The 16,834-nt window shown below is 41.5% G+C and overlaps 1 protein-coding gene across 3 annotated transcripts in view; it reads left to right on the forward strand.

The window, feature by feature from the left end:
• The first annotated feature begins 487 nt into the window (after positions 1-487).
• The window catches only part of LLGL2 (LLGL scribble cell polarity complex component 2), a 78,199-nt gene continuing 61,852 nt past the window's right edge, over positions 488-16,834 (forward strand). For 2 of the 3 annotated variants that reach the window (XM_060764683.2, XM_067463788.1), the window contains exon 1: positions 488-589. The gene's annotated coding sequence lies outside the window, so the exon portion shown is untranslated. Of the gene's footprint in view, positions 590-707; positions 826-16,834 lie in introns of those variants that run through there. The other variant, XM_067463785.1, reaches the window with a different exon arrangement.

A 16,834-nucleotide genomic window follows, 5' to 3' on the forward strand; every position in this document is an offset into this window, starting at 1 on the left:
TCTGTAGCCTTCTCTGCTGCTGCTAAGTATTGGGAAATCACCAAACTCCCTGGATCCTATCGCATGGCAGTAAAGTAGTGTCAGAAAGAATTAATGATGGGGTTTTTGTAAGTTAAAGATTAACTGTATGGCCATGTTCCAGAAGCATTTTCTCCTGACGTTTCGCCTGCATCTATGGCAGGCATGCTCATTACAGTGTAGTGTGAAAAATACACCCCCTACTCTCCCCTCCCCTCCCCATTGGCTCAGAAGGAGCATGCACTTCTGATTCCAATTCTCCCTTCCTCTCCCCCCCCCCCCCCCCGCTCCCTCTGCTCTTTTTCTATTGGCCAGAGCTAAAGAGTGAGAGATAGAAGAGAAAGGCGGAGGAAGAAGGAGGAGGAGGGGGGGGGGTATGAGCTCTGACTCCCGATTGGCTGCGGTGAATAATGACTCAGGAGCCGGGTTGAAAGAAGGCGCCGCGCTAACCCCGCCCTTTCGCCGGGGCTCATTTGCATATCCGGCGGGAACGCCCCCTCCCGGAGGTATCCAGGAAGGCGAGGCGGCGGCGCTGCTGCTGCTGCTGCTGCTCGAAGGGCGAGATTGTGCGGTAAGCAACGAGATATGGAGAGCCGGAGGAAGGGGGGGGGGGGAGAGAGAGAAAGGAGAGGGTGGGCGTGGAAATAGGGCCAAGGCTGCAAGTAAGGGGGTGGGGTTGGGAGGGAGAGAAAGAGAGAGATCGAGGGAGAGAGAAAGAAAGAAAGAAAAGGGAAGAGGCAAGCTTTCCTTCCTTCCTTCCTTCCTTCCTTGTGGGGTGGGGTTACAGCTTTGCCTCCCTGCTGGAAGGTAAGTTTGCAGCCGGGCTTTGCTGAAGTGTGTGTTTTGGGGAGGGTATGGGAACAGATTTGGGGTGCTTCTCTTTTGACCTCAAGTATGAGGGGGATGGGGTAGAAGGCCAGGGTTTGGGGGAGGGGGGCTGTCTGGAGCCTGACACTTGCTGTGTACTCCAATCAGCTCTCTTGTTAGGATCTGATTGAGGGTGCATCCACACTGCTGAATGAATGCACTTTGATACCACTTTAACTACCATGGTTCAATGCTTTGGGATCCAGGGAGTTGTGGTTTCATTAGGTCTGTAGCCTTCTCTGCCAGAGAGTGCTGGGCTTCATCAAACTACAGCTCCCAGGATTCCATAGCATTGTGGCATAGCAATTAAACTGGTGCTGGACCGCATTAATTCAACAGTGTAGACCAGGCATGGGCAAACTTGGGCCCTCCATGTATTTTGGATTTCAACTCCCACAATTCCTGTTAGGAATTGTGGGAGTTGGAGTCCAAAACACCTGGAGGGCCTAAGTTTGCCCATGCCTGGTGTAGATGCACTCGCAAACACTAGGACACAAGAGTTTTTGGGTGGATGGGGTTGGATCTGACAGTATCTCAGGTTGGATGAGGCTTTGCTAAAGGTGAGGGTGGGCCGACCTTGGGGAGCCTGCCATTGTGGGCTGAGAGACTTACCTGGGTGAAAGGAACTAGTTCCAGGTGTTAGGTTTCCGGGTGTGGTGCGGCCTTTCTGGTGCTTTGTTCGCCTGGCCTTGCAGTGTGGCTTGAAACCGAAGGTATTCTGGGAGGTGGTTTGCTCTTCTCCCTATAAGGACACTTTTGTTTGCACAGGTGCCAGGGTGAGCAGCAAAGCAAGGCTATAACCTCGCTCCCCGTGGCTATTATTTGTTTCAGGTTGCTCTCTTTTTTTCCTTAATGCCACTTTATGAGTTGACGAAGGCCAAGGTAGTCATTTGGCATAAAAGTGCTTCCTTTTGTAAGCTTGCTTGAATAGAATAAAAGTGCTTGGCAGAAAGCAGACAATGATCTTGCCACAAGACAGAGATTTGAGGGTTAATTTATGCAATGAGAGAAAGCCAATGCTTTGGCACATTTAGGGTGCATCTATACAGTAAGATTAAAACTTCTATACAGTAAGAGGCGCCTTCTTTGGAGTCTTTAAACAGAGGCTGGATGGCCATCTATCGGGGGTGCTTTGAATTCAATTTCCCTGCTTCTTGGCAGAATGGGGTTGGACTGGATGGCCCACAAGGTCTCTTCCAACTCTATGATTCTATAAAACAGTTTGATCCCACTTTTAACTGCCATGATTCAATGCTATGGAATTGTGGATGTTGTAGTTTGGCGAGGCACCAGTACTCTAACAGAGAAAGCTATAGATCTTTTAAAACTAGCTATGGCAGTTGAAGTGGGGTCAAACTGCATTAATTCTATAGTGTAGATGTATCCTTGATCGAGATAGTTCTGAAGTTGGGTTGCTGTGAGTTTTCCAGGCAGTATGGCCATGTTCCAGGAGCATTCCCCCCTGATGTTTCACCCACATCTACGGCAGGCATCCTCAGAGGTTATGAAGTCTGCTAGAAACTAGGCCAGTGAGGTTTATATATCTGTGGAATGTCCAGGTTGGGAGAAAGAACTCTTGTCTGCTTGAGGCAAGTGTGAATGTTGCAATTGGCCAGCTTGATTAGCATTGAATAGCCTGGCAGCTTCAAAGCCTGGCTGTTTCCTGCCTGTGGTATCCTTTTTTGGGAGGTGTTAGCTGGCCCTGATTGTTTCCTGTCTGAAATTCCCTGTTTTTTGACTGTTGCTCTTTATTTGATGTCATGGAGTTTTTAATACAGGCAACCAGTTCTTAAGTTGTAAAAAGCTATCCTGAATTAAGTAGCTATTCTTTATGGAGATGACTGTCGTTCACAAACTGAACCAGGTTTGACTTAAATTAAAGCCTGAGGAAATTTATCTTTGGGCTATAACAACTTGAATTTATCTTCCAGAAAACAATTTCTATAACCTGACGGGATGGGGCATTCTGGGAGTTGTAGTACAAAAATAACTTTGCTGAAGTTGGTTTGATGTAATGACTGCCTCTGCTGATAAGCCTGAGGCAAACTGAAACCTCCATGCAATCTTTTAGCAATTTGAATCGACAGAACTCCCTGCCTAATAAAGGGGCTTGTCTTGTTGAGTTTCGACTACTGAAAATGGCCTTGCTACACCCCCTGAGGCAAAGCAAAGCAGGAAGCTAACAAAATCCCACACCTAAAGGCTTGTAAACTCCTTTCCTGCTTTTCTTGGAGTCTTATTTGGAGGCAGAGCATCCAAACTACAGTTTCTAATGCAAGCGGGATTCTTCAGACAGTAAAGGATTGTTGGCTGAAATAGGGACATTGTTGGAGGAAGGGCAACACATTACCAGGTCTCATTTATTCCAGCCTGTTTTGGTGAAAACTGGATCCCTTTGAAATACTTTCCCTTATTGTTGGGAATAAATCCCTCTGTGGTTGTCTTATTAATAGTCTTTCACCAGGTTTTCATTCCCAGGCTCAGACAATGGCTTATTATTCTAGATCAATGACTTGCTTCCTTTGCCCTTCACCTCTACCTGTTCTGCTGTGAAAATGGTTGTCATCTTTGCCTTTGAGGGACAGCAGACGGCCATGCAATTCTGCCTTCCCCAATCATAGGGCTGGAGATTGTGCAGCCCCCTTGGTGAACTTGGAGTTCAGCTCCCAGCATCCCTGATAAATTCACTCAGAAGTATTGAATGCTGGGAGCTACAGTTACACAACATAGTTCTCATCCTCAACCATCCAGGTATCTCGAGAGGTGTTAAACTAAAAATCTTATGGGTTTTTGTGAGTTTTCCAGATTGTATGGCCATGTTCCAGAAGCATTATCTCCTGTTGTTTCACCTGCATTTATGGCAGGCAGCCTCAGAGGTCACAACCTCTGAGGATGCCTTCCATAGATTCAGGCAAAATGTCAGGAGAGAATGCTTCTGGAACATGACCATACAGTCTGTAAAACTCACAAAAACCCAGTGATACTGGACGTGAAAGTCTTTGACAATACATTAATAATCCTATGTTTGTTGGGGTAGAATGGAGGTTATAATATAACACATCTGGAGGACACTGTGTTGGGGAAGCTTGGTGTATCATTTATGTCTACTCTCCTGATGACACTTATGTCCATAGGACTTTCTTAAATAATGCTTATTTACTTTTGATAGCAGAAATTTAAATGTTATTAAGAGCCCGTGTAGATACCTATTTAACATACATCAGGCATGTTTTGCATCATAGAAGTTCCTAGATGATGACACTTAGGGTTGTGAGAACTTTACCTTGTATCATTAGCAGTGCAAATAGCTTCCATTTTTCTGACTACTTTCCATTATATATATGTACACACATTCTAGTTACTGCATTTATTATTGCAATTTACCCAAAATGTAATACAATTGTCTGGTTGCAGGCCCGTAGCCAGGATTTCATTTCGGGGGGGGGGGGGGGGGCTGAATTTTTTTTCAGGGGGGGTTTCGGGGGGGCCTGAGTTTCGGGGGGGGGGCTGAGTCTGAGTGAAAGAAGGTCTAGCCTAGCAAACCTTTTGTATCATTACCCCAATACCCCCATGCATATGGAATATGTTGAGTATGGTGATCAGATCATGATATGAATAAACATAACAGTTTAAATAATGCACCATTAAGGCCTTTTCGCGAACCACCATGAAAATTTCGGGGGGGGGGGGGGCTGAAGCCCCCCGAGCCCCTCCCCTGGCTACATGCCTGTCTGGTTGATACTGACACGATAAATAAATAAATAACCCCAAATGATAGTAAATTCCTTTCTGATACAGCATTGGTCTCAGTGGATGGATCTACACTGCCATATAATCGAGATTATCAAAACAGATAATCCAGATTATCTGCTTTGAACTGGATTGTATGAGTCTACACTGCCATTTACTCCAGTTCAAAGCAGATAATCTGGACTGACAGTATAGATGTGGCCTGTGTCAAAAACTATAAAGTCTGATTTGTCCCATCATAAATAGTCTTTTTTGTTATCCACCCTTTTTCCTTATCCTTAAACTGAATTTCATATTGTGCAGTTTCTTTGTAGAGCTAATATTCACATTCCATATTGTTTATTGTAAAAAAAAAAAGTCTGCTGCTGTTTAGCTTTAGTAGCACTAATGTGTCTCATATGCTCACAGATCAAACCCCGAAGGGTACACTGTTAAAATAATATGGCTAACTTTTCAATAAATAGGTCTTGTATGGGAGTGTGGGACTATATGCCCAGAAGGGATGATCCATATAGAATTAATGCAGTTGGACACCACTTTAACTGCAATGGATCAATGTTATGGTATCATGGGAGCTGTCATTTTATAAAGTTTTAGCTTTCTCAGACGAAGAGTGCTAATGCCTCACAAACTACAAATCCCAGGATTCAACAGAATTGAACTATGGCAGTTGAAGTGGTGCCAGTTCGCATTAATACTACTGTGTAGATTCACCCTAAAATTCCACATTGTTCATACCCACAACATGATATGATTAGTATACCACTAAATATAAATGAAAGTATTTCCTATAATACGTTGTCAAAGGCTTTCATGGCCGAAATCACCAGAGTGTTGTGTGGTTTCCGAGCTGTATGGTGTGTTCTAGCAGCATTTTCTTCTAATGTTTCATCTGCATCTGTGGCTGGTTTTTCAGAGGGTCATTCTCTGAAGATGCCAGCCAGCCACAGATGCAGGTTTATTTTATGTATTTATCGTGTCATCAGCAACCAGACATTTGTATTACTTTTTTAACAAACACAAACAAACAAGCAGACAAAACACAGAATTTGCAAGCTTGGTAGTTGATTAAATGTCCTTTGACCAGTAGCTGGCTACTTGGAGTGCCTCTGGTGTTGTCGCAAGGAGGTCCTCCATTGAGCATGTGGCGAGGCTCAGGTTGCATTGCAGCAGGTGGTCTGTAGTTTGCTCTTCTCCACACTCGCATGTTGTGGATTCCACTTTGTAGCCCCATTTCTTAAGGTTGGCTCTGCATCTCGTGGTGCCAGAGCGCTCAGATGCAGGTGGAATGTTAGGAGAAAATGCTGCTAGAACACAGCCATACAGCCCGGAAACCACACAACACCCCACTTCTTACAATCTTGCTTCTCCACAGGCATTAGTTAAGAAAGTGGTGTAATATTAGTTGAAAACAGCCACTCCCCCCCCCCCCAACTACATTTGATAACATTGTGATATTTATTTTACTTATTTATTTACTATATTTATAGCCCGTCTTTCTCTACCCTGAAATGGACTCAAGGTGGCTTACAGCAGGGGGAATAGCTCAGTGCCTTAAAATAATATACATCCAATATACAATTAAATAAATATATCAATTAAAATTTAAAAATGAGATTAGAAAGCATTACAACACACAAACATAACAATTACTACTATGATATGGTAAAAACCAAGCTGAGGATTGCTTGTGAGTAATTAATACTGATGCTATATCAATAGTTAGTGCAACACATTTTAAGTGGTTGTTTTTGAAGCTTTAGTGGTTAAAATGTATCATTTTAAATTTCATGCAGTTTGAGTGATTAAAAATAGCAATCTTTCCTTTCCTTTGTATGGTCGTGGGAATGTTCTCATGTGACACATAGTAATCTGCCTTTCTAATCTGGATTAATGTGGCGTGTTTGCACAATGTATACAATGTATACTGTGATTGCTCCATGACAATTGGATTGAAGATTGTAGTTTACCACGGGGAATGGAAAATATTCCCACATTGGGTCTATTTAAGTAGAATGCTCCTTTGTATTGCTTCCTGCTTTTCCAAGCGTCCCATACATTCAATTTGTGGAGTAGTTAATGTGTGACATGACTTCCCAGGTTTAAAGTGTGCAACTGAAGAATCATTTGCAGCATGATTTTTACTGGTGTCATCTATATCCTAGTTACGAATGTAGACGTTGGCCTCTGGCAGTGAAATGGCCTAGTAATATTTTATAAGGGAGAAGGGCGTAATAGGTGTCATTGTTTCCCAAGGCATGTAGAATTGTAAATTTAGTAATGAGAGTGAAGTTTATTATTGCCTTCCCCCAAAATTTATTGGCATCTCAAAATGTAAAAGGAGCAGAGTTTTGTGTTTCAGGCTATATGGTAGTGTTTTGTTTGAGCCTAAATCTGTTTCCAAGTCCGTGCTCATGAGTTATATCAATGGTTCCCAACCTTTTTTTGACCAGGGATCATTCTCCAACATTGGTACCAAAAGGGTTACAAATCAGTGTTTGGTCAACTTTAGATTTGCTTTGGTTATTTGGGGTGCCAATTCAGAAAATTGTATTGGATAGACCACATCAGCTCTAGTTTCTGATCCAGAACATATGCCATCCAGTAGTCACCATCTGCTTGCCCACAGAAAACCATATTTAATAATCTAGAGCTGATGTGGTAGTAGTAATCTTCCGTGGGTAGTCAGCCTCTCCCCTCCCAACATCCCCGTTGCCTTGGCACTATAAGAGGGTTTTGCGAGACTAGTTGTTCTCATTGCTGCGTGGTTTTGAGGCAACGGTGTAGCAATGGTGAGGCCACGGACCATATTTTCGTTCTTGGGGACCACAGGTGGTCCATGGACCACAGGCTGGGAACCACTGAGTTATACAGACCACTTTGAGCAAGGTATGTTCCCCTATGTGGTTGTAGGGGCTGAAGTATTGTAAAATACTCTGTAAAGTGACATTCCCATTAGGGGCATTAATACCCCTACTATAAATACCAACAAGCATTTGAGAATGACTAGTCCCCGGTTATAAATGCCCAGTCCCTAGTTCGTCAGATAGTACTCTGTTTTCGGCACGTCATCCAATTCCCTGGCCCTATGGTACACTGTTTTGCACTCTCCCATAGCCGGACCTTTTTATAGCATGGTTATACCCATTTAGCATTTCTAGTTATTGGTTTTTTGTTGAACATTGTTTTGATTGAGCTTTCAATACTGCCATTTTATACTCTTATGTTTTATGTAATTGTGTTTTTATCTGGATTGTTATGTTTTGCTATGTTTATTTTACTTGTGTTTTTGTTTTAATGGATTGCTTTGCTTTTATGTCTTGTGGACATTTCCTCCCATACGCAAGCTGCCCTGAGTCCCTTTGGGGAGATGGTGGCAGGGTATAAGAATAAAGTTGTTGTTGTTGTTGTTGTTATTACCCTACAAGCATCAAGTCCCATATAATCTTGGAAGATAAGCAGAATTAGCCCTAGTTAGTACTTGGATGTGGGACCTCTAATGAATGTCATGTGCTGTAAGCAATATTTCAGAGGAAGGAGCTGGAAAAACCACTTCTACATTTTCATTGCCTAAGAAAACCCTATGAAATTCATGGGGTTACCATAAGTTGGCAAGTGACTTGAAAGACACAGTGAGAGTGTTCCAGCCTTATGGAATATGTGTTTAGGATGTGTTGAAGAGACCTCATGTAGGAGAAGCTTTTACCTATCCTGGAGGAACTATTGCAGCAAGAGCAAATTGTGAAAAAAAGTTCATCCTGACCGCTTTAGCAGTTTTCTTGTGTTTGTTCCTAAATATGTTTGTAGTTGTACCACTGTTCTGATCGATTGGTTGAGAAGTAATCCAAAATGGGACTAATTCTATTGTTGTGATTATATTGACCACATGGAATACAGGTGTCAATATAATTGGTAGTATGGTATTGGGATCTTGAGATGTTTCTTGGCAACCTATATCAGTGAAAATAAGTTGGCATCATGTCTTACATTTTTACATCTGTGATAGATACAGAAAGAAGCATTGTCTTTGTATTAGGTGGTGAATAGGTGTATAAGTAATAGGGGAAAATAATATCAGTGTCATTTATAGAGTTATAAAAACTGTCCTGGAATCTAAATGGTACAAAAACTGTACTCTGATGTCTACGAGAGCTCATTTAATTTGTGTTGACAACATAAATTACATTGCAAGTGTCATTTACGTCCCATCTTTTTTGATTTGCATGTATTTTTTAATATTTCTCTCAGTGTGCTCCAAGGTTTACATTTTCAAATGGCTGGTTTTGATGGGATGCTGCACCTAGCAATCTCCCTTTGATGGTTTATTTTGTTCTGGGCCTTAGTGTATTTTCAGTCATTGCCTTGGCAATTCTCATTTGTACCTGCTGATCATCTTTCCCCCCCTCCAAGTCTCCTTTGAACTCCTAGCCTGATTGATTTATACTGTGTAATTTCCCTTCATATCAATTTAATTAGAGGGTTTTTGAGGTGTAACTTCTGCTTTGACTGGCTAGTAGACAACTTTAAAAAGCACCACTTCAGGTTCATTACAGTTGGGTGATTAATTGTTTCCCGCAAAGTTTGTTGTAGATTTCTCTGATTCTTAAATCTTAAAACTTCAACCTAGTTTTAAAACTCAGGTCTCAAATACAGAATTCATACTTTACATTTTGTAAATATTTAAATTACTGTGCATTTTAGTGTTTGTGGATATTCTGGTTATGATTATTTCAGGAGTTTCAGGCTAGAACACAGTATTTGAAACTTGAATGACTGCTTTGTGCTTAAATAAAAAGTATGACCCAACAAAACTGGTTTTCACATAGTACAGATGCTTCTTGTCTTCTGTGAGGAGGAGGGAAAGGATCCTATGCAATCATGCACCTTTAAGCATGGTCTTAAACAATCTGGGAGCAAATCCTAATGGTTTGATGAGATCTGCCACTCAGTATCTCTGAGTTTAAAATTATATTCCCATTTTTTTCAACTTTGGCTGTAAATAGAATCACTATGAGCGTCTTCAATTTTCCCTCACTGTAGTCACCATGATTTTATGAACTACGCCAGATGTGCATGATGAGATTTGTAATACAAGACTCCCAGTGAGTTCCAGTTTAGAGAATACTTATATAAATAATAATAATAACTTTATTTTTATACCCCATCTCCATCTCCCTGGAGGGACTCAGGGCAGCTTACATGGGGACAAGCCTGAAGCAAACATAGTTAAAATATAACAGAACAAAATATAAAAACAGCATAAAACAGAACATATAACAAAATATAACAAAATAAAACAACATTATAACAAAATATAAGAGCAACCATCAGTAATCTGCCCGATATTATCAAGAATACTGTTCAGTTCCCACTCCTAATATGCTGGTGATTCTTTATGTAATTTTGCTTGGTGTCGTGAAATTAAACTGGGTTAAAACCATTTTGGAGAGAATAGTCAAGCTGGAGGCTGTGTTCAGATCACGTGGGAGAAATAAATTGCCAGGAACAAAATGGGCTTTGATCTTTATATCTGAAATATTCATTTAAAGGCTTTTAAATTACATTTAAAACTAAGTTTAATAGTACTATCAAATGCTTTTAATGTTTGCAGTGTACATAGTTCTAGTTGCAACTGACTTCTAACTTGTACAGTAAGCATTCTTGGTTCCCATATTGGAAGGAAAGTGATATACAAATTAGATAGACAGATAAACAGATAGATTTATAACCCTGAGGGCAGGAAACTGTCAAATGAACAACGTGTAAAACACTCTAAGAGCCCTTGTGACTGAAGAGCAGAGAAGAAATACTCTAAGCAAATAAAATAAACAGATAAAATATTGTAACACTTTAGTTACATGCATTATCTCCACCTTCCATATATCAGCAATAGCTTGAAATGTCATTTAGGGTCAGTTGCTGCATGATCTCCCCGCCTTTGCATCATAACCACCTGATTCTACTTGCCAGTCCTTGTCAGGAACTTTGGGGATTTACTGCTGTCCACATGTTGGGTGGCAATGTGTTCAGCTTCATGATGTATGATCCAGGTTGTAAGCAGAATTTATAGGCAGCGGTGGGATTATCAGGATAGTTCTTGGCATCTCGTTACATGGGGACAAGTGAGATGTATTCCTGAGCCCTTTCTTCATAATCTCCTAGAAGCAGATGATGTGGGAGAAGGGAGCCCCTTTCTTTGCTTCACTTCTGTCCATAATAACAATCTCAGAAGTTGTTTTTTAATCTAAGAAGCAACATATGTTTTATGTCAACCTGTGAGGAAGACTATGGCGAGTATCGTTTCCCCAGAAAATGCAATCTTTAATTATATTTGCATCTTGTCATTCCCAAGTCCTAGTCCATCATTCAAACCATCACACCAGGTCTCAATAGGGAAATGGTATCCTTACATATAAATTTGAATCTTATAAGTAAGGCTCTGAATCAAAACAAAAAGAGCATCTTTGCAGTTGGGGGTGGGTTTGTCTTTAAAGGCTGTCTTGCATCCATAGATGACTTATTTGAAGATAAAGCATTGCATGAACATGTTAAAAAGTGTGCGTCCCAGGCATATTTCCTGGGAAAATGCTGTAGACTCCTTGTTCATGACTTGTCAAATGTCATGCAGTTGCCTGAAGGAAAGCCAGAACTGGTCCATCACAGTGTTACTTTTTCAAAGTAAACTGGTAGAAGTGCTGTACTTACATGGTTGAACTTGACTGTTCTTAATCACCACCCTGATATTCTAGATCCCTTTAATCAAAATAATAGTGAAGTGCTTGAATTTGTATGTCATGCTGAGACCTCAGAGAAACACTTCATTGTACTTGTTCTGTGGTGATACAGAGCTTGCCTGCCATTGTCATCAGGGCAAAATCACATGTTTCTTTCAAATTAATGGACACTTCAGTTTTTCTTCTCTTTCACGTATTTGGCATTTATGTAGTCCTTGCTTAAAATGTAAAGTTTGAATTTCTACTGAAAATTGATTGAAAAAATAACTTGCTTTTCAATCAAAAACCTATGAAAATTATAACTAAAGTACAATGTATGGTATGACATTGTAAGGACTACCGCAATATATATATATATATATATATATATATATATATATATACACACACACACACACACACACACACATACATATAACAAAAGTGCAACCTATGGACCTTTTAACTCATATAACTTTTTGTGGTTTCAGTCTCATATCTGATAGGACTACCTTTTCTTTGCTATACCTGCCTAGGCATTAAATTCTTTCTTACTTAGACACTTCTTTCATGTTAATCCAGTTATACTTTTGGATGTGAATCTGAGTGGTAGAAGATGGTCATCTCAGTAATAGTGTTCCAAATTATTATTATTATTATTATTATTATTATTATTATATGTTTATTTATATCCCATTTTTTCTCTCCATATGGAGACTCAACGCAGCTCTCAATTAAAAGCATTACAATACAACTTAAAATATACAAATATACAAACATTAAAACAGTATTAAACATCATCAATGATTTTCAGGTTTAAACCATAAAAGCACACCAAAACACTGCACCCCTGACCAGACTTCAAACACCTTTATCTTTTAAAGTCTGCCTGAATAAAAAGATTTTAGCCTGCTGCCAGAGCTAAATGGGAAGCTTGACACTTGAGATGGCGAATGCCTTATCTACTGACTGGCAAAATCCCATCAGCATCAAGCTGAAGATGTGGAGAAATTCCATGGCATTAACGACAAGAATGGTCAGCTTCTGATGGATCAAAAGAGAGTGATGAACTGGCGGCACAATTACTTTGAGAAAATATCCACCAAGGAATTTAAAAATTCCACCCATCCCTCAAGTTATGCCAACCTGCAGCCCCATACAGTTAATCACTGTAGAAAAAGTTGAGGTGGCACTGAAGCTCATGAAGCCAGGTAAAATGACCAGCCCTGATGATTTAGCAGCAGAGCTGTGGAAATCAGGATGCTGGAATTCTGCTGGCTGGCTGACACAGTTGTTCACAAATGAGTCCATTCACAAGATTGCTCTTTATTTAGAAGTGCCTGGCAAGAGACCAAAGGGGCCACCGAAGCAATGCTGGCTGGACACATTGCACAACGATCTGAAGACTGCTGGCATACACCCTGATCAGGTGCATGGCTGGGTGAAATGGCACCAAAAAACCAGTAGGGCTGGTCAAGTGGGACAAACACTGAAGAAGAAGCCTGCCACTGATGGACAGCAGGGAGGGTTCCATTCTGGCTTCCCTGTGAAGAAGGGGGTTCAAGAATTGCGGGGCAACCACTGAGAGAGAAGGCCCTCTCTTGTTCCCACCAACAGAGCTTGAGATGGAAGTGAGAGTGAAGATCTCAGGGCTCGGGCAGGTTCATTCAAGGGAATGCAATCAGCCAAATAGTCTGGACCAGGAACCATCTAGGGCTTTAAAAGTCATAACAAACACTTTGAATTGTGACCGGAAACAAGCTGGCAGCCAGTGGAGCTGCTGCAAGAGGAAGGTTGTCCGTGTCCTGTAGCCAGCCCCAGTGAGCAACCTGGATGCAACTCTTTGGACCAGCTGAAGTTTCTGAACACTCTGTAAAGACATCTCCACATAGAGCATGTTACAATAATCCAGACGGGATGTAACGAAGGCATGGACCACAATGGCCAGATCTGGCTTCTCAAGGAATGGCTGCAGTTGACACGCAAGTTTTAATTGTGCAAAGGCCCTCCTGGCCACCGGTAACACCTGGCCTCCAGGTTCAGTGCTGAGTCCAGGAGGACACCCAAAATACAGACCTGTGTCCTCAGAGGGAGTGTGACCCCCGTCTAGCACAGGCTGGATTCTATTTCCTGATCTGCCTTCCAACTGACCGGGAGTACCTCTGTTGTCTGGATTAAGTTTCAATTTGTTTGCCCTCCAGTACATTACTGATGACAGACACTGGTTTAGAATCAGGACAGCTTCCTTGACTTTAGGTGGAAATGGGTCGTAGAGTTGGGTGCCATCTACATATAGGTGGCACTGTACTCCAGAATTCTGGATGACCTCTCCCAGTGGTTTCTTGTATGTGTTAAACAGCATGGGGACAGAATAGAACTCTGAAGGAACCCCACAGGTCAACAATCAGGCGTTTCAAACAGGAGTCCCCCAGCACCACAGTCCTCCAGGAAGGACTGGAGCCATTGTAAGAGAGTGCCTCCCAGTCTCATCCCGGTGAGACAATCCAGAAAGATACCATGATCAATGGTATCGAAAGCCACTGAGAGATCCAGGAGAACCAACAGGAGCACCCCCCCCCTTTTCGGTCTAGCTCTCTGCATAGGTTATCCACCAAGGTGACCAAAGCTGTTTCTGTTCCATAGCTAGGCCTGAAACCAGATTGAAATTGATCTAGATAATCTAGAAGGCAGATGGGGAATCTATGATCTTCTGGATAGTATGGATTTTAAATCCCATCGTTGCTCATTTTCAGTGTCCTTGATGGTAACTGGGGGGTAAAACATTTGGAGTGCCAAAGTTTCTCCACAATGAATCAAAAGCATCCTTGGTTGGAATACTTGTTTTGGCTCATGGTTGGTGTCTTCCCAGTAGAAGATTAAGGTATTGATTTACCCAAGTCTCCTAAAACTGTTTAGATCTTATCTTTAACACTGATCTTGCTGATGTTACCACTTTATTTACTAGCTTTCATGATGTATTTTACTGAAGTAGGTTTAATACTTGCAAGATACTCTGAAAGTTCTAGCTGAAAATTATGATAATGAATCAGTGAAAAACAGACTACTTTTACTTAACTCAGCAATGAAGCTCAGGAATAAAATCAAGCTCTCCTCATAATAAACATCAGAGCAGTGGTCTGTCAGAACATGGTGGCATAATTTAGGCAATACTTGCTTTTCAGAGCTTCCTGTCAGTGCAGTGAGATTCTTTTCCTTCTGGCAACCTTGGAGATGTATGAACGTAGGAGTAGGACTGGTTGCCTCCCCAATGAGTCTCCCTGAAAATCCGGGCGGTATGCAGGGCCCTCCTGTCTCAGAGGTATGTCTATCCTGAAAACCTTCTGTATCAATGCAGTACCTTGAACACACCGAAGCTGCTCTGATATGCACTGGGTTTTGTGTAAACAAATATTATGAGATAAGGTGTTATCAGTATACATACACCTACCCAAATATAGGTTGCATTCAATAAAACTTACAACCAGACTAGGGGTTTTTTTTTGCCAGTTTCCAGTTGCCTTTTTATATCTCATTACTGCCACATACACATTATTTTTAACATGTTCCACTGTTACATGTTTTATGACAATTTCCATTTTCTTTTTGTAATGTTTGCATCCTGTTCCAATCTCTAGGTTACCTCTTCCCTTTCATTAGGGTTAGACTGAGACTCCTTTCTACCGTACATTTGCCTCTCTGTTTATCTACACTAAGTCACCCACCTGTGTCCTTTTAATGACTCTTAAAGTGCACAATTAAGATCTCTACTTGTAACTCTATCACCATTTTGCATTAGTGTTCTATTTTACACACACTTGCCTACCGAGGATGCACTAAAAAGTTTGCCATTGCCCACAAAAATTGTGCTGAAATACTTACTTACTTAGGCGATCCCTCGTTGTCCGAGTAAGATTGTCCCCCAAGGTCAGTGTACTGGCAGTGGGTACATAGGTGACTGTGGAATCCTATTATTGACCGGCATGTTCTCCTGCAGGGAGAGCATTGGTTTCCAGGTGGAAGGCGGTCCTGGTCAGGGTTAGCTTGATGCGTCTTCCTCTTCACATTTTTCTCTCTTTCCCCCTCCATTCATGCCTCTTCAAATTCTATAGAACTGCTGGTCACAGCTGACCTCCAGCTGGAGCGCTCAAGGGCCAGGTCTTCCCAGTTCTCGGTCTCTATGCCACAGTTTTTAAAGTTGGCTTTGAGCCCATCGTTAAATCTCTTTTCCTGCCCACCAACATTCTGTTTTCTGTTCTTGAGTTCGGAGTAGAGCAACTACTTTGGGAGATGGGGGTTGGGAATTTGGACAACGTGGCCGGTCCAGCGGAGTTGATGTCGGAGGACCATCACTTCAATGTTGGTGGTATTTGCTTCTTCCAGCATGCTGACATTTGTCCTCTTGTCTTCCCAAGAGTTTTGCAGGATTTTTCGGAGACAGTGCTGATGGAATCATTCCAGGAGTTGCATGTGACGTCTGTAGACTGTCCACATCTCGCAAGCATATAGCAGGGCTGGGAGGACAATAGCTTTATAAACAAGCACCTTGGTATCCCTACAGATGTCCCTGTCCTCAAACACTCTCTGCTTCATTCAGAAAAATGCTGCACTTGCAGAGCTCAGGCGGTGTTGTCTTTTAGTATCAATGTTGACTTTTGTGGAGAGGTGGCTGCCAAGGTAGCGGAAATGGTCAACATTTTCTAATGTTACACCATTAAACTGTATTTCTGGCATTGGAGAGGGGATGGCTGGTGCCTGCTGGAAGAGCACTTTGGTTTTCTCAATGTTCAGTGACAGGCCAAGCTTCTCGTATGCTTCTGCGAAATAATGTATTAGACTTATAGGTGCATGGATCTCCTTTTTACTTCCCTCTACATGGCTGTGTTTGGAAATTGCTATATGTGTCTGCTCACATTGATTTCAAAGGGATGTGCTCTGAAGTTACAGGGGAGTAAAATTTAGTGGGATTGAAAAATGAGTACATATTTTTCATTTTCCAACAATATCTGAAGCCTGTTTTTGACAAACAAATTTTTGGTGTTTTAAATATTATGGTTTATTTACTCTTCATTCCTTACCCACCTCCTTTTGCCATGGCCTTCCACAGCCATGCTTAGCTTTATTTACTAATCTGTCACTGTTTGAAGCCAATGCAACAACTAGCTTAAGGTAGGTTTCTTTGCCTTCCCTTAGTATACACTGAGGACACAAAATGGACAGTGAAGCTGAAATGAAATGGTATACAGGCAATCTCTGAGTTACAAACATCCAACTTACAGATGACTCAAAATTAAGAACAGAGGTGAGACAACAGGAAATGAGAGAAATCTATCTCTTGGAAGGAAAATGCACTCCTGAAAATGCACATCATGGAGAAAATGTGTCTCCACTGAAGTTTTCTCACCAATTCTTGTTTCCACAACAAGTCATGTTTTTCAAAATCCAATTATCACAGGGACAGAAAGGGAGAGGAAATCTTCTGAACAGGT

The sequence above is a fragment of the Anolis sagrei genome, chromosome 2 (genome assembly GCF_037176765.1).
Source record: "Anolis sagrei isolate rAnoSag1 chromosome 2, rAnoSag1.mat, whole genome shotgun sequence".
Lineage (NCBI taxonomy): Eukaryota > Metazoa > Chordata > Lepidosauria > Squamata > Dactyloidae > Anolis > Anolis sagrei.